This window comes from Gallus gallus, chromosome 10, assembly GCF_016699485.2.
Source record: "Gallus gallus isolate bGalGal1 chromosome 10, bGalGal1.mat.broiler.GRCg7b, whole genome shotgun sequence".
Taxonomy (NCBI): domain Eukaryota; kingdom Metazoa; phylum Chordata; class Aves; order Galliformes; family Phasianidae; genus Gallus; species Gallus gallus.
This window is the reverse complement of record NC_052541.1, coordinates 11017166-11042343: the sequence shown is the minus strand read 5'-3', so window position 1 is coordinate 11042343 and position 25178 is coordinate 11017166. Positions and strand designations below refer to the sequence as shown.

The 25178-nt window shown below is 45.0% G+C and overlaps 1 protein-coding gene and 1 long non-coding RNA gene across 12 annotated transcripts in view; one reads left to right on the top strand and one right to left on the bottom strand.

The window, feature by feature from the left end:
- PDE8A (phosphodiesterase 8A) overlaps nucleotides 1-25178 on the bottom strand; it is a 141503-nt gene that overhangs the window by 44715 nt on the left and 71610 nt on the right. Inside the window, exon 1 of one of the 11 annotated variants that reach the window (XM_046899152.1) lies at nucleotides 1654-13591. The exons of the other annotated variants lie outside the window; for them this stretch is intronic. The gene's annotated coding sequence lies outside the window, so the exon portion shown is untranslated. Of the gene's footprint in view, nucleotides 1-1653; nucleotides 13592-25178 lie in introns of those variants that run through there. 11 annotated transcript variants of the gene reach the window in all.
- The window catches only part of LOC112533163, a 23226-nt gene continuing 7113 nt past the window's right edge, over nucleotides 9066-25178 (top strand). Inside the window, exons 1-2 of the long non-coding RNA XR_005862789.2 lie at nucleotides 9066-10740; nucleotides 10855-24837. This is a non-coding gene — a long non-coding RNA (uncharacterized LOC112533163). The remainder of the gene's footprint in view (nucleotides 10741-10854; nucleotides 24838-25178) is intronic.

Here is a 25178-nt window from a genome sequence, read left to right as displayed (position 1 = left end):
TGCACCACTGAAGCTTAAGTTACAGGCACTGCCCAAATGAGAAGCTGTCATTACACGTTAACTGCCTGTCCTGGGCCAAAGAAAAACCCTGCTCTGCATCTCCGCTACAAAACATCAGTGAACCCCAGTTAATTCTTAATCCTGTTGAAATCTATTCAATCACTTGATTAATCATTTCAGCTCTTTGTCTGCTGCTGATAGCACCGAGAAACAGCGAGCTGATTAAGTGCTGTGTCAGAAACCAAGGCTGCACCAAGGGTGAGCTGAAACTCTATGGTGAACAAAATGAGCTTTACGAACACAAGCTCACAACAAACCAAGCCCAGCCAAGGCTCACACGTACTCTAACAGCACAAACATGTCCTTATTCACGCAAGAGTTTTGCTTTCCTACTGGAAAAAGAACCAACCCCAGCCTGCTCTCAGTGCTCGCACACAGCACTGCGGCCATCCCACGTTCTCTGACCCACTGCCTGCTGCAGCCACTAAACCAAAAACACTGCGACTGCTGATAGAAATACTGCATGTTTCCCATGCCCAGAGATAAGTGAATGTTTGGTAAATAAAAACAACTTAAATAAATACAGACCCAAACAACTGTGACCGATCTGATTAAAGTACAACAGACTCAGTGCTGACCTGATATAACCCGGTACAGCACTTCTCACCATCGGTCATTCCTCACATTTTACCAGGACAAAATTGACAGGAACGGTCTGTTCATGGTGGCTGCTGTTTGGGGTTTTTTTCCTTCCTACAGCTACAAAAACCTTGCAGAGTGTGCCCAGTGAATAAATATAGTAAGGACTGAAGGGTGGACATAAAGCCAGCTCGATCTGCACACTCCCTGTGGCGATAAACTGCCTGGTTGGAGCGCGGGACACATCAAAGCAGCCCGCATTCCGCAGGTCTCTGTTTGCTAGAGGTCTCACATCTTGGCTCCCTCCAGCGTGCCTCTCCTACCATTACCAATTGGAGAGGAGAGCAAACTAAAAGGCAGCGTCAGCCCCCCGCGCCCTCTGGCCATTAACTCCCATGCAGCGCTCCCGCTATGGTGCGGCAAACACATTTCTTTTTTAGAGCTATGTTCTTAGGTCACCTCTTTCATGAAGTTTTTGTGGGATGTTTTAAAGCAGAGCCTTGGGCTGCCTGAGGCAACCAGCTAACATCCAGGTTTCAAAAGCAGGCAATGAGAAATGGTGAACAGTTTGATACCAGATAACCGCCCGTTCAAATAAAGACTTCAGCCCTAAGGCTCTGATTCGTTATTTTAGGACGTGGATAACTACAGTGATATAAGACTTCATCACTGGGCTTATTGGACTACCATCGGAAAAAATCATCACTTTACTCGGATCAATATTCTAACACATCATAAAAAATGTGTGTTATTTAGTTTTAAAATGTATACTTGAGTTCTGCCCATGCACTTGGTATGGGAAGACTTGACTCAGCGCAGCAAGAGCCAAACACCAAAACATGCTATGCTCAGAGCACGAGGACTGCTGGAATACTCAAAATTCAGATTATGCTAAGAAAAGCAGAGGGATGAATTTTACGAAGGAAAAAGCATCTCTTTCCTTAACCTGCTGTGCTAAGCGTAGATTTATCACCCCTGAAAAGGAAAGCTCAGACTCACAGGTTTAGATCATACCTCGAATTTCAACTCCTTTGGAATCCATTAATGGCAGAAATTTGAATTCCACACGATAACATCAGTTCTCCAAAACCTCAGCCAAACACGTGTGGATACTGGAAGGCAGAAAGTAGCCCATCGGCTATCAGAGCAATTCCACAAAGAGAATAACCTGGATTTACTTTGCTATAAAGTCTGGCCACACAGAGTTACTCCTTTGGCCGTTTGGAGGCCAGAACAGTTAGAGTAAAGAACAGGAGGGAATAAAGCACCTGGAGTTACCTGCCTTCATTCTACAGAGTCAAGGATGGAGGCAAGCCAGGCTCTTACAGACCTGAATCTGTACTCGGTCAGTTTATTTTTTGCTGAAATACAGAGCTCTGGAAGGCAGCTAACATTTACCAAAACTGCTGTTCAACCCGGATGAAACCTGTTAATTCTATCCCATGATATCTTTTCCTATTTTTGTTTCATTAAAAAACGTAGACAAATGTCACAGACTCGACAATTTAAATAATGCAGCGTTCTGACTCAGTGCAATTTGTTCTTATGAAATCTAGAGTTTATTCTACATCCGGTGATGCATCTGTCAACAAAACAATATGGAGTCAGATCTGTATTTCAAGGTCTGAAGATCACCTGAGATTCTGGCATGATATTTTTTATTAAAACATTTCTTTTCAGTATTAAATTAATTCCCACAAGAATTATTTACGATGCTGCCATACGATGATACTGCAACCAATGCAGGCAATGAGATAACGTACCCTCCGTTCTCCGTTGCTGAAGTTTTAGTAACAGTTGTGAACCAGTTTTACGTAAATTAGCTCTTGGGAGGCAAGCTCTGGCCTCTGATTCACACCATTAGGAACACAGAATTTGGAGAGCTTGCAGTTTCTGTGAGAAGTTCTATGGAGCTCAATGAGCTGCCTCTTGAGTGAGGCTGCTAAGCATACCAGCCATGGGACCCATGCTCTTATTCCTGAGCTCCTGGTGACACCTTCAACTATGTACACTGTTTGTTGTATTCTGGATCTAATTCCCATCTGCATTGCTTCAGGATTAGTCCAATGCAATACATAAAGCTAAATTAGAACAGAACTGGAGTAATATCATTATGAAATCGGGCTTGCTGCCTTCTAGCATGCTTTAGACACAACTGAGAACCCATTCTGCACCTTTTGGAAAATCTGCCCATATTTGTAATACGAAATTACTGTTATCATGTTGCAAGCATGACATTATCAGAGGTGAATCGTTTCATTATTTTGGAAAAAAAAAAAAAAAAAAAAAAAAAAGAAGAAAGAAAATGCTGTCCCAAAGGGACTTTTATAATTATGTGCAATGTGGTAAGGCCTGGGTGGCTTCTGGCCCAGACCAGCGGGCTCTGCGGTCAGCTTTGTACAATTACAGAACAGAAAAGAAGACAGTAACCTCTACCATTGTTAAAGGTCAGAACTTCTACACAGAACACACCAACAGCTCCAAGGACTCCTTCAGCTCTTGGTAGGATATTTAAATGATAAATATCATTAACGCTTAGGATGCCTACAGCACAATCACATGGATCTCAAACCCGCAGAGGCAGCTCACGAATCCACATGATGTTTTCTAACCAGAGAACACTGTTGAATGGAAACCAGTTCTCACATCAGAAGATATTCAGGTCCAGCAAGTGGCATTTACGGCAGCACTTCCCTGACCCAGGGATCCTTTAGAGATCTGCTTGATATACACAAGCACACTGAGCTTGAAATACCATCTGTTTGTCTTTGTTCTGCATTAGATTGGAAAAAATGTGAAACAAATGTTCTACAACAACCCCAGAAACATGAATGCCTTTAACATTGGTCTGTGGTCCATCATCATCATTTTGTCAAATGCCTTTATGACCAACCAGCGCTGAGTTTAAAATGCCCTACACCTTCACCATCTTAAAACCTGAGCTGACTCACTGGGGTCTCCCCTCAGGCTGCCCACTGTGACTGGAAGCTTTCCTGGAACATCTCCGCAGAGGCCACATACGCACAGACCTTGGCTGGAGGCTGCGGGCTCTCCCCACGTTGGATCTCTGGAATGCTCACTCAACTATAGCCAAATATTTCTGTGTGGTGAGGACATGCTGTAGAGCATTTGTAGTTATATCCTGCGCTAAAGAGAAAAACAGCAGCTTAAATGATCTGGCTTGTACTTTAGAAGAATTTTTTAAACCCTATAATAACGGTTTTCTATACATAGGTTGCACAAATGGATGCCTTTATCAAGGCAAAAAAAAAAAAAGTAGTAAGAACAGTTTCAGCTTTTCAAAGCTAAACGTGGTTCTTAAGCATTTGTCTTTTTGGAGAGTCCAGTTTAAGAATGTGCAAAATGCAGAAATTGAATTGCTTCAGATGAAAAGAGAGGGTATCTTCAGGCAACTTACTCTGTTCTATTTGTTTTAAACAAAATTGAAGTGTCGGCTTGAATATCCGGCACCTCAGAGGGGAAGAGTCATCTAAAATCAGAGGCTCACAGTACTTTGGGGTACATTGGGGTTTGCCAGCAAATAGATCCAGCATTGGCTTTCTCAACATCTTTGTCCAGCTCCAAAAGAACTTATCCTTCCTGCTGCCTCAGGTGTATGAATGTTGCAGGCCAGCTGCAGCATCACTACTTCCTGTCCCCCAGTTGTGTGGACGCTTCCACACAAACACTGCATTCTTCTGGCCCAGAGGGAAATTCTTGCTGCCTGCACTTTCACAGTTGAGCTGCACAGCACTCTGGGAGACTTAAATACGGCACAGTAGTTCTATTGTTTAATAATATTCAAGCCGCTTGCTCTCTTGTGATTCCACAGAAGCCAAAAGATCCCGGAGTGCCGCAATAAGCGCTAATCTGTTGTATATTTGTTGACCAGTTCTCTTCCTTCTAGTGGCTCCCACTTCTTAGTTTTATTTTAGAGATGATTACAGACACATCGGGATACAGTAGATCTCCATCACTGTCACTGTCAGCTTTATTTTTTGCTTTATTCATATGGACCTCAGTGGCATTTTCATTGAACCATCTGGATTTGAATAGGCTCAGTATCTAAAAGGAAATTCCAGTCTATTAGGAAGATTTCCAAATACTGTTTCTTTGTGTCAAATCAAATTTTCATGCCTTCATCTACCAACACTGTAATTGCCACAAACAGACCAAGCAAAGCAAGAAAGTGCAGCACAAAACAGCACGAACCTGCCAGTGGGTCTGTTAGGTTTTCTAGAACATCTCTGCTCCATTCTGAGCCTCCCTTTATTAAGGAGCTAAGTTTATTTTCCTATTGCCATTAACAACTCATTGTTCATGCTGACATGGTGGAAACCTGAGCCTTTGGCAAATGTACAATCAGAGCAACACCACATTATAAAAAGAGCACAGGTAAACGAGTGTGCAACAGGCTGACAGCACAGCCTGCCTCCTGGGAGCCCCTGTGTTCCCAGCTGAACAACGTAGAACATTTTACAAGAAAAATCTGTGTATAAATTTCCTCACTGAAAGGCAAACCTGAAGCATTAAACTGTGGGGAAAGACAGCTCAGGCTCTACCTACCATAATAATCCTTTCAATCTGCTGCCACTCACTACCGTGAAAGAATACAGATCAGCACAGGGAAATGTTCAATAGTGATAGCAAACATTTCAGGATTTTTATTTACTGAATGCAACTGTCCATTAATAACTGAGAAAACCAGAAGTGATCCTCTTGGCATTCAAACCTCTTATGAATGGAGAACTTTATCTCCAGTACCTCTCAGAAAACTTGAGATTACAACCACACTCTAGACATCCTTTAAACTAAATACTAGGAAACTCATAGCACTGTGTCCTCTCTTTTGCTCCCCAGCGTTCATTAGCATGATCGTACCGGAGCCCGCTCCAACAGGACAACTCCATGTTTTATCACAGGGAAGAAAACAGTCAAACGTATTTCAGAGTGCTGGGATCCCTCCTTTCTTCTGCCCACTCAGAACTTCCCTAGCAGGGGGACCAGCGGCTGCTTTCCTCTCACACAGATGCCTCTTCATTTCGGAGGACCTACCGGGTAGCCTGAAACCCGACACAGGCCTTGTGCTCATGCCGGGGTCGGGAACGCACCGCGCTTCTGCCAGCCCGCAGCGCTCCTGAAATATGACATTGCACGCGCTGTAGATGGGATCGCCCTGGGTGTTTTATTTTCCTTACGTACAGTGGAACCTTTTTACAGCTCCACCAATCCCCCTGTACTTTGCATGTCTTCACTAAAGCGGATTTTTTCGTTATAATCAGAATTCCACTTTTCATTTTAGCTCCCTTGGCGAAGACAACGTCACTCTATCTGGATCTGTGGCAGGCACGCTCCAGCACTCTCTTTTATTTAACTCAAAACATTACTTACAGAATCTAACTGCATTACTACGCTTGCTAAGAAATAATCTGCACAGCCCCAGCTCTCCCTTTACCAAAGAGCTGCTGACGTGCCAAAGGTGACACCGCTGGCATAAAAATGAGCTAGCACGGAGCGTGCTTTTCCCTCCAGGAATGCCTAAGCAACCAGTACGTTACCACCTCCCAGGAAAGTTTCACAGACCAAAGCTGGGAACCCAGCTCTCAGCAGAGCCGCTCCCTTTTAATCAACAGCCCTTTAACAGCCACTGTGGCCGTTAATGGAGATGCAAATCCAGCTGGGTATTTAACAGCCAGCAAGGCAAAACCCTGCCCACTGTGAAGTTCGTTGACTACACAACTGTCTGGATATACTCTTCCCACATCTAAGGTTTGTATTTCTCAAAGTACAAGAGCCATAACAGTGCAGATCGTAATATACTGATGTTGAATAGCCTCATATAAATTCTATCTCCTATTTACCCCTGAGATTTCCAGGAAAGAGAGACAGCATCTGGAGATACGTGCATCAGATCCTTTTACCTGGTTATGATAGTAAGCGGAGCTTTCAGAGAGCCTTGCTGCACAGCAGATTGGGAAGGAAAGGTCTGTAACGTGGGGGGAGATCGCAGGCCAAGAAAAGAAGGTGAAAAAACACTGCATAAATCCATAATGTAAACACATGCACTGACTACACAGCTTGCCTGCAAACTGCACAGATAACTGCACAATAAAATCACCAACACTTAGCACAGAGCTGCTAGTGGTGAAGAGCTGCATCTGGTCAAGCAGACCTGGCCCTTCAAGTACTCTTTGGACAACCAGTTTTAAATGGTGGCTCCATTCCCTATGACATGGGTAGGATGTCTGGAATCTGTTTTTCCAGAAGCTGTATCAGCCTCTTCCAGTAACAGGTCACCAGACCCTGCCACAGGCCCACAAACTGTCAGGAAGAGCCCTGCGCCTCTGAGCTCAGCACAGCATCTCTTAGCAGCTCCTCATCCTACTCACGCAGTACCAATGAAGCAGGAGAAGGAGCCACATGGAAGAAAGAGGTCCTGGTTGTGATACATTAAAGTGGTGTCAATCCGTGCACAGCAAGGTGATCAGTCGCAAGGAAAACTGGCACCTGTCCAGAATCGATCTCCCTTGAGATACAAATGCTGGCACCTGACAAGATGGAAGCTCATTTCATCTGTTTTTCAACTATCCAAACTATGCTCCCCTCCTGGATAAGCTCTCTCACTCTCCTGTCTTTTCTCTGAATGGATGCAGCGGGCCCAGGCTTTCTGGTGTGAGTGAGAGAGCTCCACGCCAAAGCACAAACAAGGGAGAAGAGACATTAAAGTCCTGTCTGGCGACACCATTAACAAGTTCACAGTCACTATTTCCTTCTTCCTCCCCTGCACCAAGTGTTTCTTCCCAGACAGTGATCCAGACTGCTGATAGCTCTGGCAGGGAGATTTTACCAGAAATTTTAGCAGGAAATGTTCGTTTGTGAGCCCTGCTGTCCTCCCTGTGCTGCATCTGCACAGCCCCGTGCGGGCCGCAGAGCTGCTCCGACAGCCTGCAGCACACTGCAGGAACGTGCGCGGCTCCGAGCTGAGCGCAGCACCCACTGCACGCACCTGTTTTCTTTCTCCTTCTCCTCCCAGCAAAGAAACACTACAAGGTCAATTGGAAAACCAGAAAAAAAAAAAAAAAACATCCTATACACTCATTGAAGGATAATGTAAATCAGATTCTTGGAAAGTCTTATTACTTAGATCACCTGATTTCTTTTTCGTCCTCTGTGAACTTTGAACATAAGGCTGTAATTGCTATAAGCACGGGAGAGAGCAGTGCTGTTGATTAGGAAAGCCTTTATCAATCATGAGATGTTTCATTTGATTTATGTGTTTGTGTGTTCCTCTGAGCCGGGACGAATAGCCTTACCGCATTCGTATTTGTGTGATTAGCAGATCTTTCTGCATCTCTTCTGTCCTTATCCTCCAAAGACACAACAAATGCTGTATTGCTAGATGTTGAACTTTGCAATTTTCGTGCTGCACTGCGACAGTAATGTATTTTGACTAACTGCACGAGCCACCAACACATAAGGTCTAGGCAAGCAGCCGCGGAGCACCAAAGGTTTACTTCTGTTTCTTCACTGCCTAATTTGAACCATTATGTTGTACCCTGGATGACTTCAGAGTATAGTACGAGGTGCATAATCTAATCCAGTTATATTTGTAATTTAATTTTGCTTAAGAACATTCAAATGTCTTTCAACCAAACAAACCTCCTCTAGAACAGCAGGAAAATATTAGAGGTGGCATCAAACCACCGGCCCATTAGATATAAATTGCTCACAGCATGTTCTCCACAAAGCAGAGTAACAAAATTTGCAGGCTGCAATATGAGGCTCTACCCAGAAATACTTTCCAGATGAAGCATGTATGATTTGCGGTGGTTCCGTGACACAATCAACAATTTTCTGCTATTAAATGGAGATGATCCAATGCATTTGGAGCCCTGAACCTGCCCTGTCTCTGTGTACATCCCCTTTTCTTAGCCCTGCACCAGGAAAGCTGACCAGGATGCCAATACAGATGGGAGCTCCACAGCTGCTGCTGTCCGTGTCCTTTCCACACAGCTGGCTGTGAATGCTGAATGAATGAATGACTACCTGCAAATTGCTTTTGTCAAGTAAACCTAACAGGTACAAAAGTGTGATACTGCAGTCTCCTGTCTTCTCTTCATTTTACAATGCTAAGCCCTGTCACTGTTACTCATGTACTCCTTGAGTGGTAACAAGTCTCATACATTTTAACCAATTAGGACTAATTTATTTTATTTCCTTTTACAAGTGAAATGTGTCTGTGCTAGGAATAATTTCTCTGATGCTGCAGACATGGAATTATGGCTGTTTCCAGCCATATTCCACATACCACCTTCCTACTTCAGCAGAGCCTTAGGACGTAACTTCATAGCGTCTATGACAGCTTAATAGTTAACTGATGATTTTGCATTGCAATTCTGCTTTGTACTTCTAACCTATTCTATTACACCTTTTTAAACACTTGCATGGCACATAGAATTTCCAGGACTACCACTAGATTGGCTGCCTATTTTTTCCAGAAAGAATTTATTTGCAGCCTTCCAAGCAGCACTACTGAAGGCAATGTCTCCCACATAACAAGCAGCTTTTTGCACAGTCTGCATCAAGAAACACCTTCTGGTAAGTACAGAACTTTTGAATTTTTCTTTTCTTTTTTTTTTTTTTTTTTTTTTTGCAGTGCATGATAGCATATTTTCTTCTTGAAATGTTCTATTATTTCCAGCATTTCTGTCATACAAGTTCATTCTCATTTTTAGTTTAGTTACTAACCCAGTGCCTATCAGTTGCTTTCTTCACACAGTTCCCCCAGAGTCTCACCTGGAACTCTCCCAACTTTATCTGGCCGGAAAATCACAATCCCTGTGACTGCAAGCCACGGGCAGAGGTGTGTGTTCATTTCTCTCCTTGCTCTGACCTCTACCGCCAGGCTACAACCAGAGCCCCAGGCTGATTCCATCAGCACTCCAAGAGTCAGAGACAAACATCTGGAATTTATTTGCTAGAAATAAAATAAGTGACAGCTTTTCAGGGGTTCTAGCTTGCACCTGTACTTCTAAATCTCCCCCACGAAGGCAAGTTCTGAAGAAATGTAATCAGGAATAGGAGGCAGCAGCTCTCCTGGGGGCCTGGGTGAGGGCCCAGGAAGAATGGAGATGATGGTGCCCAGAGGCACGGGATGCTCCGAGCATTCCAACGTCAGCCGAAGCTGCAAAGGGGAAGGGAAGTGAGGAGCCCCAGGAGGAACTGGAGAGGTCAGGGCTGCAAACGAGGTCATGATGGAGGGGCAGAGGTCAAAATAATCAAACACCACCGCTGTCACCTGATGGGAGGAGGGCACGAGGGTGCAGGATGAACCTCTGAAAATATGCAGAGGAGGGAACAGGGAATACACAGAGAGGAAGAAGGGCAGTGGAGAAACAAAGAGAGAGAAGGCCCTGCCAATTGTTTGGATGAAGGTTACCCCTGCCTAGGCACCGCGCTCATTGTCTGCAGCCGTCTCCTTTCCTGCGGCTTTCCTGAGCCTCCCTGAGCACAGACAGAGCTCGTTCCAAAGCGGAAGGTGACTGATGTGGTCCTGTGCTATGGGCAGGTCCACACGAGGACCAGATCAACTTTTTTATTTTTACTTGTGTGGTGTGCAAGGTTTTCATTGCAAGGGTTTAACGGCCTGGAGCGAAAGCTGGCCGTGTCTCATCCTGCTTGGCCTGGCAGGCAGTCCTGGAGAAAGCTCACATTTAGGGATTGGTGTGATCTTAGCAAGACAATCCCACTGCAAATGGAACCAAAGCCCTGGGCATGCAAAGCAAACTCACACTGATACCAACAGCTGGGCACTGCATCCAGCTCACTTCTCTGCACACTGACTGCCAGTGAAGCAGGATGCTGGAAGCACGGGATCTCTGGACTGTGTGGGAACCAGGTGTGGCACTTTCTGACCATAAAGATACACAGACAGAAATAACACTCTTCCATTGCTCTGTGGAGTAACTCTAAACTGTTTGTTTTTTAAAATAGAAAACTTCAGAAGATTCCTTAGAAGACCTGCTTTCGTTAAGTGATCTGCTGCTCTCAGCCAACCACACAAGCTGTTTGGGCAAAATAGAAATAGGATCTGGAGATGAGGTGATGGGGAAACCACCTGCAGCATGACAGACCTACAGAAGAGAAATACAACGCAAGCACCATCAGGTGCACCATGTGCCCTATTTTTCAAAGGCTGTTTCTTTCTTCCAATAGGTGCTTCCTTGTGTTCTGCATGACAGGAGGCTAACAGGGTGCTGCTGTCAGAATGATCGAGTAAAGCTGCCCAAAACATTGCCTGGAAAAACGGTTGAACTAAGGACTGCATTGCTCATCACTGGTTCTTGTCCAAGGGGAAGTTAATAACCCTGTGCCACTGGCCAAAACACAAGCAAACCAAAACGTAAGGGGATCAGGCCCCTGGCAGCATGTCAGCACTCCTGATCTCAGCCAGCTAGCAGAGGAGTGCTGCTGCACGCCTTGCTGGCAGTTCTCTGCCCCAGCATGACAGCAAGAGCAGCAGCTTCAGGCTCAACAGTTTGCAGAATGCTTCACAAGATCTGGATGGAGGTGGTTTCACATATACATCCTACAGCACCAAATGATGAACCTTTCAAAGGTTCAAACCTGGCTGCCTCAGGAAGGAACCTATTGATAGCCTTCTGCAAGAGAAATGTATTCATGAAAAAATAAAATAAGAAATCCAAACGCCATTTAGAAAAATCACTGAAACAAACCTGGATTTTTATCATGGCTCAACATTTAAACTGTCAGCTTTATCCTCACAATAAGCAGGCAGCTCTCATTTACAGCTGAACACCTACTTTATTTATGTAGCTATGCTGCATTTAACCTTACATCCTGTCTGCTGGGTGCATCCGGCTCCACCGCTCTCCATGCTGCAGAGCTGTAGCATAAGGTGGGGGAGCTACTTTCCACAAGCCAAAAAACAGGAAATTTGATGACATTGTTCAGTGAGCAGACGTCAGCACAGAGTGATACAAAAGAGTAAACAACTTCCTAGCAGCAGCAGACAAATGGGCCGGAACTACTGGAATCCTGTGATGTCTGGTGTGTTCTGCATGAAAATTACTGTCTCAATGAAGCAGGGAGCGATCTTCATTTGATGCAAATTGGAGCTGCTCCCTGGAAATCCAGGAACTACATTAATTTGGTCTGCGTGAGATCTGATCCCAAATCTTTACCTATGTGATCATGAAGACATCATTTTTAAGAATTCGTGTGGTTAACATTTGGAGTATTTTGTAAATATTCTCATTATTTTAGGACACAAAAAGCTGCTGTGAATAAAGAGGACAAAATTCTGTGAACGTACAGGCAGCAGAACCAGAAATGCAGGCGCCATTTCATTATGATCATGCCACCATCAATAACAATAACATATATTTTTATATATTCTTGCCAAAGCACTTTGATAAGAAGCCAGCTCAACACCCCACCCAGGGAGGGAGGAGCAGGCATGACATCTCTTTCATGTATTTCAGCATTTGCTTTGTGAAATCTCCTCTCGTATTTTCCAGCTGTGGGCAAATGTCAAACCCGATCCAAAAAAATAACCTCTCAGCTGGGCATACAGTGACTCAAAGCCAGGTTACTGCCAGCAGAAAGGAAATGCAGGGGAAGGCTTTTTTGCTCTGACTGAACGTCATTCTGCCCATCTCTGCCCAATTTAACGATCCCTTAACCGTGAAGAGTAATATTTGACCACTGACCACAAACACAGAGCCCCATTATTACATCCCAAGCAGCTGTATCAAGAAAAATGGCATCCTTCAGAAAAAAACCTCATCCCTTCTCAGCCACCGTAAAGAGACCACTGAGGCACATCGTTTTTCAGCTCTTTCACATTGCCATTAAGCTACTTCTTTCAAAGGGATGTAGTGTATCAAGCCCTAGGCTAAACCAGTTCTTGAGGAGCTCATGACAAACAGACCAGGATACTGCTTGGGAAAATCTGGGGATCTTACCAAAAGATGTTTCCCTGAGAGGATGCAATTCAATAAGTACAATCTCGGGACACTCCTCCTACCCAGGTAACACTGCCAGCCAAAATCTAAGCAGAACAGACTGCAACGATCAAAATCAGCAGCTACATTTAGATCTGTCCACTCTCAGTAGGAGAGAGAAGAGGGAAAAGCCAGATGCTTCTTAGTGCTCCTTGCCAAATTCTCCTCTCCTCAGAGACACAAAATGTAAAATGCAATCCTGGGGAGGCGGACACACCAAGAACCATGTCAGTGCTGCAGGCAAATGACACAGCTAACAACACAGGGCCAGAGCTGTCTGTAACGCAGCTCTAGTGACAAGCAGACTTAGTTCTCCCAAAACACTGGCAAGTGGCATTGGGCTAACAAATGGCTAGAAAAAAAGAACAGAAAGACAACCAATTGCTTCTCATTCCTCACTCTACTTACATCAGGATTTTCCTGGTTTCAATTAATTTGTGATTTCGGCAGAGTTAAAACTAATTTGCAGTGAGTGTTCTGCTTGAGTAAGGAACGAGGGGAGATTCTGTTCCCTCAGATTCTACAAGTGAATGTGGGCATGCAGCACAGAGATGCAGGTAGGCAGAACCTGGCTGGCTCAGGCCAGCAGTGAGGGTGTTGCAAGCACACCTAAGCCACTTCCAGCAAACACCACAGGTGCAAGCTGCTGGCAGTGACGGAATGGGAGCTAGCAAGCAGCTTACGCTGGCTCACAGCTTACGTTAGTACTCCCACAACACATTAAGTCCTAACCAGAGAAAGGACGCTGCATGTCTGTGCATCACACGGCATCTGACGCTGCTCCCATCATACTGAGGCCTCAGCTGCCCCGCTCAGCTGCTAACAAAGGTGCTAATTTGCAGACCCTGAGCTGCTTTGACTGCACTGGGGCCAGGAATGAACCCCACCATGCACTCACTTTGTGCAATGCAGGCTGTAGGTTGCAGAGATTGCTCCTGGGATCTGTCAAAGAAAGCTTTGGACGTGGCTTGGTCTTCTCAGCAGCGGGCACAGGCATGGAACCAGGGCACCACATCGTCTGCAGGCAGACAGGGCTAATTGTTCACAAACCTCCTCTAACTTTGGATAAAAGAAGGTTAAAAATATATGTGACTGACCAACACTTCCAAGAATAAACAAATCAGTCTGGAGGAACGCCAAAGTATTTATCGGAGAATGACGTCCAATTGGGTGCAACAACAAAGTGAAAAAGTTAACAACTTATCTGAGGGCCGGGATTCTGCAAAGCCTGCCAGGATGAAAACACTGTTTTACCACAGCTCCCTTTCCATATTTTCATTCCATTGCACCTTACAGCTGATGCACAGATAGGGACGGGCACCTGGCCCTGACCTGCAGCGACAGCGCTGTGACAGAACTGAGCGAAGCTCCACGGCCATACAGCCCATCTCTACACACTGAGCTTGTTTAGGGCTTCCCATTGTGAAGCACTGATTTATGTCACCAGAGGTGAATGCGGTGACCAAAGTCAGACAGCACGTGGCTCCAAATATAAATGGAAGTACGGAACGCTATTGTGTGCGAGCACAAAAACGGCACTGCGTAGGAAGGGTGGGTGGCCACGCCGGCCATCTGCTGATGGAGCCCTCGAGGGGCTGCTGAAAAAGCACCATCCTCTGTGAGACCTCCCTTCCCCTTCCCAGCACGAGGCCCTCACAGCAGGTACAGCACAGGACACAGAGCACTCTCCCACCGTCCCTACAGTACCGCACCACAGAGACTGGCCCTGCAGGCAGGCCGCCAGCTCCTGGCCTTTCCCGTGCGGCTAAACAGAGACTCGTCTCTCTCATTCTGCATCTGGAATGATCACTGCTATCACCTACATTCAACTGAGTTTTTACACAATGGTTTGTTTCATAGAAGTACGTTTTGGAGCTGTACTTCTGCAGCGCGATGTTACGGCGCTTTCTGATCAGCTCAAACGAGCAATAAAACCTCCTAGGCAGGGCTTTTGGGAGAGCTAACCTGGAGGCCACTCGCTATGGCATTTCCCATGTTTTACACCTATTTTGAGTCACTTTACATTAAATTACAAACAGACTGAACCGAAGCTCTTTCTTTCCCCCATCCACAAAGGCGAATGTGTTTCTTACAGGCACCCTGCACAGTGCTAAGCTTTGTTTCTACACAGATTTTGACATATGGCCGAAGTTAGACCTTAAATTAGAATATTCCTCTTTGAATTGAGAAATGATCTTTCTGTGCAAATGAATAGTGTATTCAGTGTGGATAAAGCTTCTGCTATTGCACAGTCCATCTTATCGACTGATGTCATTTCCTTACTCGCTTCTGTAATATTAATAATCACCATATAGCCAGAGAGGTCATATACTAGGAATGTATACTTTAAGATTCTTTGACATTGCGGAAGAGTTTGAACAAAAAAATCAATGTTTCTGGCTAGATGGATGCGTGGAATGGCTTGCAGGGATGGCGTTACGTCGCTTCAAGGTGGGGATAAAGAAACCTGTGCTTCGGGAAAGAGACCTCAGACAGCAAGGGTTGAACACGGAAAGGAAAATCATTGATAAGCAATGAACCAGTCTTTCACTAAGAAGCAGAAAATGGCCATAAACAATGTCATCTTGCTGATGTGACCAAAGGATCACATAAAAATCACAAAAATCTGCTGCACGGGTGCCCACACCACAGGGAAATAATGAGTGCATTTTGAAAACCGTGGCTTTGCTAAAAAAGAGAACCAAGACATCCTTTAGCGTCTGTGACTCACAAAGTGCTTCACATCACCATATGGAATTGCGCATGAAGTGCTTCTCTTCTGGAAGAAATGATAATTACTCCGTTGAACAGCAAATGTTTCTATGTGGAGAATTTAAAATCTGTATGAAATGCTATGTAGAGAGTGTAAAGTGAAGGTGGTCTCTCACACACTCTCTTCCCTTTTACATGGCAGAAATCATTCTTTAAGTATTTCAGAGCTCAGAAACAGCATTCTGGGAAAGATCCAGACCCCGATGTGACAAGGTTTTATAACCCAAGCAATTCTGGACAGAATTTTCTTCCTAACAGTAGTTTGGCTGCGTATTCTCCCCAGAACGCATTATTTTCTCTCCACCAGTGAGTAGCAACGTTACCACATCTAGCATCTCTTTAGGGGACCTCATAATATTTGCTCTTTTCCTCAAGGCCTAAGGGCCAGCCTTAGCCTGGGGCTATGGAGCTGTATGAGATTACCAGCTTTCCTGGCAAAAAACGTTACTTCTGCCTCTTGCAGATGCAAAAAACAAACAATCAAACAAACAAAACCCACCTTGAATTGCTTGAATCCTAAGGATTCAAACATCAGAATGTAAGGAGAGAGAACCAAAGTGTGCTTTTATTGAACATAAATCCATTTCCCAAGCCCAGAGCACTTTTTTTTTACTGGAATAGTGATTTTTAATTCTCTGGAGTTGGCAGTACCGCACAGTGCAGCAGAAATGGGTCACAACTGCTGTAGGACTTTGATCTGAGCAAGACAGGCATTAAGCACTCAGCAAAACAGGGTAAAAGGGCAAGGATCAGCTTGATTAAGTCTTGCTCCTGAAGCCAGCCCTCCATTAATATTCAGATGGCTGTTTTCAGCAGCCAGTTCCCAAGTACAGAGCTGCCTCTTGTAAGGGAGATGAGAATCAGGAAACCCAGGGCTTAGCACACAGTCTGACAGTCCCAGACAGACAAGTAACCTGGGCTAACGTGCAGCACAAAGGCCAAAGGTGGGAACTGCTGCTTCTAATGCATGCCCTTCTACAGCAGCAAGCACAGAACCAGGTAAGCCTGCAGAGCACAAACTGCAGCCTGGGTCAGGAGACAGCTCCCAGCAGCCAGACCCAGTTTCTAGGAAGTGCCCAGAGAGCACAGCCACTGACGTCCACGGGAGCCCTTCTGCTAAAAAAGGCAGCCCTGCAGCCCCACGAGGAGGGGACTGTGCTCAGGGCAACGTGTGAATGCCTGCTTGCCTCTTACCAAAATCCAGAGAATGTTTAAGTTAAGTTCATGCATGATTGCTTTGCTGAATCATGGCTTGGTGCTGTACACAAAGAAGTCTATAATATGCATTCATTTTCAGTCTGACAACCCAGACATTATACAAATTATATGAATTACATCTTGTTCTTAGGATTGCGCTTGGACTGATTTTGTCAGTCCCTAAAGAGAATTTCACTGGATATTTATTACAACAGCTGGGATTAACTATGTGCTCCAGTAAAGACACTAGAAATCCTAGCAGGAGGTAACTGTGTAACTACATTTCCCATAGACTTTACTTATCTTACTTAGTCTGAATGAGACTCTGGCAGATCAGAAAGAATAGAGGAAATGGCTGTGTAATGCCTAATGACTGCTCAGAACAGAAAAATGCTTCTTCTATTATCTTGCCTTGTTATAAGGGAATGGGTTAGAGTACACAGCTTGCTTAAATAGGAAATCACGGCCACGATCAACCAAAGCTTTTAAAAGCTGTGTGCGCACATCGTACAGCATCAGGTAAGCTTTGAATCATGTTGAAAATAGAGTAATTTCTGTTTGATAGGAAGCTGTGGGTTTGACTTTACAGCAAAAAAAAAAAAAAAAAAAAAAAAGGCAAAAAATTGAGTATCAAACTTCCCTGCAGCTAAGCCAAGGAAGACAGAGCAAGTGCTCTCACGGGACTAGGCAATAAATGCAGCAGCACCTCCGTGATACTGGTACTGGTAAATCCATACTCCGTCTCTCTGCTGTCTGACTCACCATACACCAACCAACAAAGCAGTGCAGCAGCGGTTGTGTTCCCACAGATGCAACATGAACAAGCAGAGAATGCTGTCCTGGCCTGAACAGGCATAGCTCTTACAGCCCTCAGCTGCACCAGCAGGAAACTACAGCCCACCAAAACAGGCTTTGAGCTTTTAGAAACAATATGTTATAGTCTTCCCATTGTGACTTATGCCATATGTCACACATGCCAGGCATTAATGTCAGCCCAACACATACCAGGATTTCTAAACCTGCATGCCAAGAAAGGCACCTCCAGTGCTTTTAGTCTTGAATTTTGCCCGCCTGGGCAATTTAATTGAACTCAACATCTTCTGAGGCAAACTTACCACTGACCCAGGTGAGGACCTGACCCTTTTTACACAATTATTTAGGAAGCTGCACTTTTCACAGCTGCACTGGTTTGAAGTACGTATGTTTCACTGCCAACAGCCTTCTGGATGTTACAGCACCAAACAATCGAGCATCCCAAACAGATGACATTAAAATCCCACTCCTTACAAACAAGAAAAGCAACAATGGCACTGCACAGGCTGAGCACAGATCTCATCATCTGTTCACCTTGGACACCTATCAGGTCGCTGGTCGTTATTCCACCATGTTTACAATTATTAATCCAAGGACCCAAATTCATTTAAACATGGATGACAGATTTTGATACTTTTTGCTCCTGCTGTGCAAAACCTTATTCCTTTAGAAGTCTATACGAAGCAAGTATCTAGACTTGCAACTTGATTTATGCTTAAACTGAATCTGGGGAGATAGATTTTGAGAGCAAATGTAGCAAAAAACCCTTCACCCCAGCACTGTGAGCAGATCCAAATGAGCAGCCAACAAATAACCCACTGCACATCCAGATCTCTGGGCAAACACAAGTTGCCCTGAGCTCCTCTGAGATGTCCGGACCTACACCAGCAAGAGGCCATGCTCAGAACAGAATTTTCAGGGTCTGCATGAGTGAACTCTTTTCATTTTTAATCTTTTCACATGGCTTAGCAATTACATTTCTGAAGTCACAGGCTGCGGTTTCATCGGGCCAGGATTCTGCAAACCACTCGCAGAGCCATGTGGCAAAGCGAGGTCCCTGGGCTCATCCGTTTGGTTGAGATGAGTCCTGCAGTGATGCTGCCTGTCCTGCTGGAAGGAGCTGATGGGGACTGGAACCTGTCAGGGAGGTAAAACAATGTGAGGTGCTACCTCTGAGCAACATCTTACAGATGGCAATTAATTCCTGCAGAAACAGTTGTGGGCCAGAACAGCTCAAGCTCCAGGACAGACTGATAGCAGTCAAGTCATCCAACATTTTTCTAGACGTCTTCTTGGGCCCCAGAGCTTTGTCACAGGTAACAAAGGTCTAAGGCTGCTCTGGGGTTAATGCATCCCTTCCCAATTCGACATATTCTCCATTTGGATGTTGTTCCTGTGACGGATGAAAACCATCCCTTTATTTTGTTGTCTGTCCTCAGACAATAAAGAAATCTCACAAAGGGTCAAAATGTATCATCTCTGTTGCCAGCTAACAATTCCTTATTGCCATTACTCATTTATACTGTTTATGTTTTCCCATTGCCATAGTAACAACACAGACCGCTACAAAGAGCCTGCATGAAATAAATCAATGGAGTCTGCAGACCTGAAGGCTGCTCAATTAAACAACAGTTCGGATGGGGGGGATGAGAAAAGCTGCTACATGTTTACATAGGACAGATTTTTATCACTCATACACTACTAACTAGCAAACATGATGTCTAAAGAAAATGGGACAGTAAAAAATCTAACAGGGAATATAATACAAAGAGGAGGACTTGCATGAGATGGTTGTGATCTACAAAGCACTTTAAGGAGACCACATCTCAGGTGTCTCTGCAGCTAACCAAGGGGTTGAGGGATCATGGGGAGACCTAAATCAAGCCTCTTTTGGCTGGATTTGGCACCTTCTAACAACTTTTATTGCTGTTTGTGCAATAGGAAAGCCTCAAGTGCCTTTGCAGCTTTGCTCTCTCTCCAACTCCGCTATGCATGTTTATTTGCACTGCCCAAATATCCAGGAGCCCTCTTCACAGACTGGGGCATGGTTGTGCTGTATCAACAACATGATGGGCAGCATCTTACAGAGCAAATATAAGGCATGGAGCAAACTAAAGAAACAGCACTGGCCGTAGCAGAAGGCAGCACTTCCAACAGACTGAAGACAGGCAGTTACTGGGTCCAGCATGGTTGGATCTGACCCCGCACCCATCAGCAGCACTGGCAAGCTTTTCTGAACAGCAAACAAGTGCAAAGCATATCCAGTGACAGAAGTATCTGCATTTCCAATGGGCAGAGTCCTTCCGCCCTGCCCTTTTCCTGCTTTCCCTGGGTAAGCCCAGGTACAAGCCTGTATGCAAAATGAAGGCTGGAAGGACGTATGGCTGTTCTCTATCAGAATGCTGGGGCAGAAAAAGAGCAAGGAGGGAAAATAACTACAGCAGCCAAAGTAAAACCCTGTCAGAAGAAGAAATAGGTATCAACTCACCATGAGTAAGCATAGGCTTGAAATAAAGAGGATTAGAAACCCTCAGAAGAGGAAGGATCTGGAACAACCTTCTAATAAGAACAGGGAACGGCTGAAAAGTAATTAGCTTTGAGATGGTACAGGATGCATTTATGACAGACATTTAATGCTGTGGCTGCCCATAATAGCAGAGGAGTGACCTCCACAACCCAGGTCATCCCTCCCACTGCAGTAACTGTCTGTGACCCCAGAACACAGAAAAGGCCAAAATCCTGTTTGTTCAAAGCCCCTCTGCTGATCTGCTTATTTTGTCCTTAATCCACTGCTACACCAGCCAGTAGAATAGCGAGCAAGCAGAATGGGAAAAAACTGTTAATCTAAGAAGATGCACAAATAGAATAGATCAGGATATCAAAACCAAAATGTGTTACTATTGAAATTCAGCTTCTAAAATCTGCCATCTCCAACTCAAAGCATAAAAATGCAAAAGCGATTGGGGAATCAAATCTTCATGTTTTATGTTTGGCATTAAACAGGTCATAAAAAAAATATTGACTTTGGCTCTTTAGGCCTCTAATACTTCAAATATAATTACAACCATGCCTTGACTGAAAAGTAATCTCAAAAGTCAGCATGTGAATTTAGGGATCTCAAAAAAAGCAGCCGCACAGCAGCACACAGAGCTCATCCCAGAGAAAGGCAGAGGGCAGCCTGCACAGCCACGCATGACGTGCAGCTCAGGCCGCCTCCCGTTTTGAGAGCCTCAGGTAACAATCCCACAGCTTGTATACCAAAGGGCTGTAAATTCTCTGTTTATTTGCTCAGCTACCCAGGCAGCGTGACTCTGCTCTGCTGCTCGTCACACATGGCACTGCACAGCCAGTGTCAGGCTGCAGGACCTGCTCTGGCACAGCAGGCAAACCTCAGTGGCTCTGAGCTCCCTGCCCGCATGCTGATGATGCAGCCTCACTCCACGCCTACTTGACTCGCCTTAGCAGTGCAATGACTAAAGACAGGACTCATCCTAACAAAAGGCTCCAAAGAAACCAATGAATTTGGCATAAACTTTCATCAAGGAAAGCGTTATTTATTTATTTATTTTTCTGTTTACAAGTTCTGTAATGCCCAGCCAGAAGTCAGCTTAGGTACTTCATGCAAAGCACCCAAATGGCATTTCAAAACTAAAGCAGCAGGTTTCCATTGCTCTCAGTACAGTCGGTTTGCCCTCCCACTTGGTGGTCTCCTTGTTCCCTCCCAGCTACAGCAGCCCAGAAGGCTGCTCTCCTCCCCATTTCAGGCGTTTGTATTTTATCAGCTAAGGAGAAGCTGGGCTGGGTCTTGGCAGCAAAGTAGGAGACTTCCAAGGACTTCCTGATGTGAAAACATTTGTAACTTCCAGTCAGTAAAAGTCTCATCAGGGATGGGGCAGTGTAAGGTCTTCAAAAGATATAGTTATAAAACTTCTCCATCTGCACCTAGAGTTCTTGTGCTCTTTTCTGATAGCTGCTAATTGGTTCAATATCTGAACCATAAAGCAGTTAAGATTACAATCTATTTGGCCTATTTTACTTTCAAAGACATTTTTCTTAATACACTGCTGGCATGGTATTCAGTGCAAATGCACGCACACAGCAGTATACACCTTTCCCACGAGCAAGAAGGTTTTACACTGCAGTTATCACAGAGTAAATGGCCATAAATTTCCAGGAGACAGAAACGTAGGGCCCAGCCCTGGGAATGAGCTGTAAGGTCCATGGCCTAGCAAGGTCTGCTGAGAATGGGAAAGAAATAGGTGATAGATCACAAACTGGTGCAGGGGAAAAAAAAAGGAAAAAAAAAAGATGAAACAACCAAGAATGCCGTGGACTGGTTCCTTTCTAACCCAGCCATAACCGAAGCAAAGTCCAGCTGGCCAGGCCAGAGGTGCAGTGGGAGGAATCCGACACAAGTGCAGGTAAGCCAGGAGCTTGAATATCCACGGACCTTGGATCCACTTGCAAAATCCTCTAGTGCTGCAAATCCCACTCCCATTCCGAGAAGCATGAGCTCTGAACCCATTCACACCTTGTCCAGCCTTACTGCCACCAAGGCCAGGTCCAACTTGCCATCTTTGGTGTCCACAGGTGTGAGATGGTACAATCAATAGCACAGCTCTCTTTTTCCCTCCTGCTGCCTACCCTCTATTAGCTCAATTTGAATTGTTCATGCAGGGAAACAACAAATGCACAAGGCTGGGCCATGCTCTGGAGTCTGCAGCATCAAAGAGGTTGGCTAGCAGGGCAGAGCAGGAGGTGAGAACTCCTCATGCTCTTTTAGGGAAACAGGACATCAGGTATGGCAGAACACTGATTTTTCCAGTTTTCTCCATATGTACAAGGGATCTGCTCTGCTGGACATCAAAGAAAGCCACCAGGACGATGGGAATCTTTACTTTGGCAGAAAATGGCATGTAGCACATAAACAAACATGAGCACTAAGATGGGTGTTGGACAGCTGGGGTTACGTTTGCTACCCGTGCCTTCCCTGCATGACTGAGTGCTATCTGGTTTTTGATTCATCTTTGCCTCATTTTTATGGGTTTATTTAGAAAATTTTATAAAGCAATAAACAACTGGTTATCTAAGGAACCTGAAGAAAAGTGCACACAAAATGCCTCATTTATACCACACATTCAGGCTCCCGCTGCCTACTCTATGTGATTTGTTGTTAAACCATATAGATTCTGAAAACTTCTGCTCTGCTACTTAATTTGTCCAACAGAGCCTGTTTTGTTGGCCCCCAGGCTCTCTGCAGGGCCTGTTTTCCCAGACTCTCACAGGGGCGGATAGAGCTGCCTTGAATGAGGAGTGTCATATTTACTGTGGGCTGGGAAAAGATGAGGGCTTTGCTTAGTGCTGACATGTGTCGACCTCAAACCTGCAATAAGTGCATTTTTAGAAACAGAATTGTCTGTATGCTTTTGTCTGGACCTGACTGCGTCGTATCACTTAGACGAAGAGGCGCAAGAGGATTGTGAGGCCACATAAGACAGGATTATGACAGCGAATCAACTGGTCATTGGGAATAAGCTAATTAGAAAGGAAGAATCTGCATGTATGCACATCTTACTGATCAGCGACTGGGAAAGTATTGGGAAAATACATGGCAGCTGAACTGGATTATAACCTGATATTGGAGAGAGAAAAACAGCCTTCCTTTGAGGACAAGCGAGCAGAAAAGCAGCAGATCCTGTTGATGAGAACCGCCCCATACCACTGTGCTACTGCTCCTCACACGAACAGCAAGGCTGAAGTTCAGGAAAGGCGACAGACCTCAGCCACCGTGACAGCAGGGCAGGACAGCAAATTCCTGAGCGAACCATGCTGACACATGAAAGACAAAGAGGAAAAGGATTATATCTCTGCAGAAATATCCCGGCCAGGGAGCAGCACCTAGACTTCCCTGATGACATTCACATTGTTTACACACTGGCTTGGGCTTTTTCCACACAGTTACCAAGTTCCTCTCTCAGTCAAACAGTGCCTTTGAAATGGTGTACAATGAACTATGCAATATTTTCCTTCTTTTTCATTTATTAATGATTGAGAACTATTGATCCTTGAAGGCCTTTTAAAGATTTGTTCCAGGCTACACAAGACTTCTTAGCTAAGAACAGAGCTAACACAGGACATAATTAAGCAGCATTAAAGTTTGGCCCTTGTGAAAACAGGAGAAACTTTTAAATTGACATCCAACACGAAGCAACCGAAGTTACTCCCCCAGGCTGGAGCCTGAGCGCTCAGTGCAGTAACAGCCACCATCCCCAGAGAAGGCTGCGACTCGCGGCTCTGCACCATTCACAGCCCACTGGTGTGTTCTTACAGCTCACAGCATCTGCACACACCCGGGAGTATTCCGGCTCCAGGGCCCAGCTGTCAGCTGCTGCACAACAACCACCGCTAACTCACTGTCACTGGGAAATCATTTACTTGGTAACACGCAGAGCTGGCTGTTCTTGCTGCAGAAGAAAGCAGTTCCAAAAACATAAGGATGCCTTTCCAAACCTCAGCGTTCACCACTTGCTTCCCCACGTATTCCAAACTCTTCTTTTGAGATTTTAAAATCTCTTGCAATACAGACTTCTATGAAGAAACAGTTCATTCAATAGTTTGTTTGTGCTCATGATTTGCCTTCATAAACAAAAAGATCAAATTGGTGTTTCCCAAACTGCTTCTCACAGTGGAGGAGGAAATGAAAAGCGTACCCGTGCTGTGCCAATGATGGGGTAGAAGTGCACTCGTTCCAATGGCACAGATTTGCTCCCTGCCTCTGCTCCCCACAGGGCTACGTTCTTTAAGACTGGGGCCCTCGATCCCACAGACTCTCATGCACCGAGCAGCACGTTGCATCTCACAGGACTCATTCCCAGGTACAGCTCTGGAGAAAGCAGAGCTACGGCTGTCACTGAATGCCACAGGAGCAACTGCAAACACCAACGAGACACGGCGCCTACAAAAGCTGAAGGCAGAGCAGCACCCAGACTGCTGACTGAACCGCGCGTCTCTACAGGACTAGAAGTGATGCAATCATGGCATTTCCATCACTTCACAGCTGTGATTCTGACTGGAAGGGCACGGTGGCAAAACCAGATTTAACGTAAGCAGTGTTCCTCAGCACCCTTTTAAGAAAATAAAACAAAGCCAAACAAACAATTTAAGACAAAGTAATAATCTGAGCTGACTTTGCAGTATTTGACTTGCTTTCAAAACCATGTTGTGTTTTTAGAAAATACTGCGGGTTCTGTACTCTCTGTGGTATTTCCAGCGGACACAGCTCTTCCTGTGGTATTAGACCTGGCACTGCCACAAGAACTTTGCCCCTGATTGTCTCAATGAAAACACCACAGAAAGGAACACTTTCCACGACCGACCGAAAACATCTCAAGTACGTACACATACAGGGATACATTTATATATAGTCAGGAAGGGGGAAAAGAAGATAAAAACCTGGAAAACAAGTGAAAAGGCAAGGAATGATTTTACCAGAATAAGGGAAGGGAAAAAAAAAGGGGGGGGGGGGGGGGGGGGGGGGAAGCATGGATTTGGAGAAGGATTTTTGTTTGTTTGTTTGTTTTTGTGAGAGATTCCAGTCAGGCCCAAAAGCTTTGCTCACTTTTAGCTGGTAGATCTGAGCCAGCTCCTCTCCTTGGCTCCAGCTCAATCCTGCTCTATAGCTGTGCTTCAGCAGCACCGGCTGCAGATGGGGGAAGGGCTGCAGAACGCCAG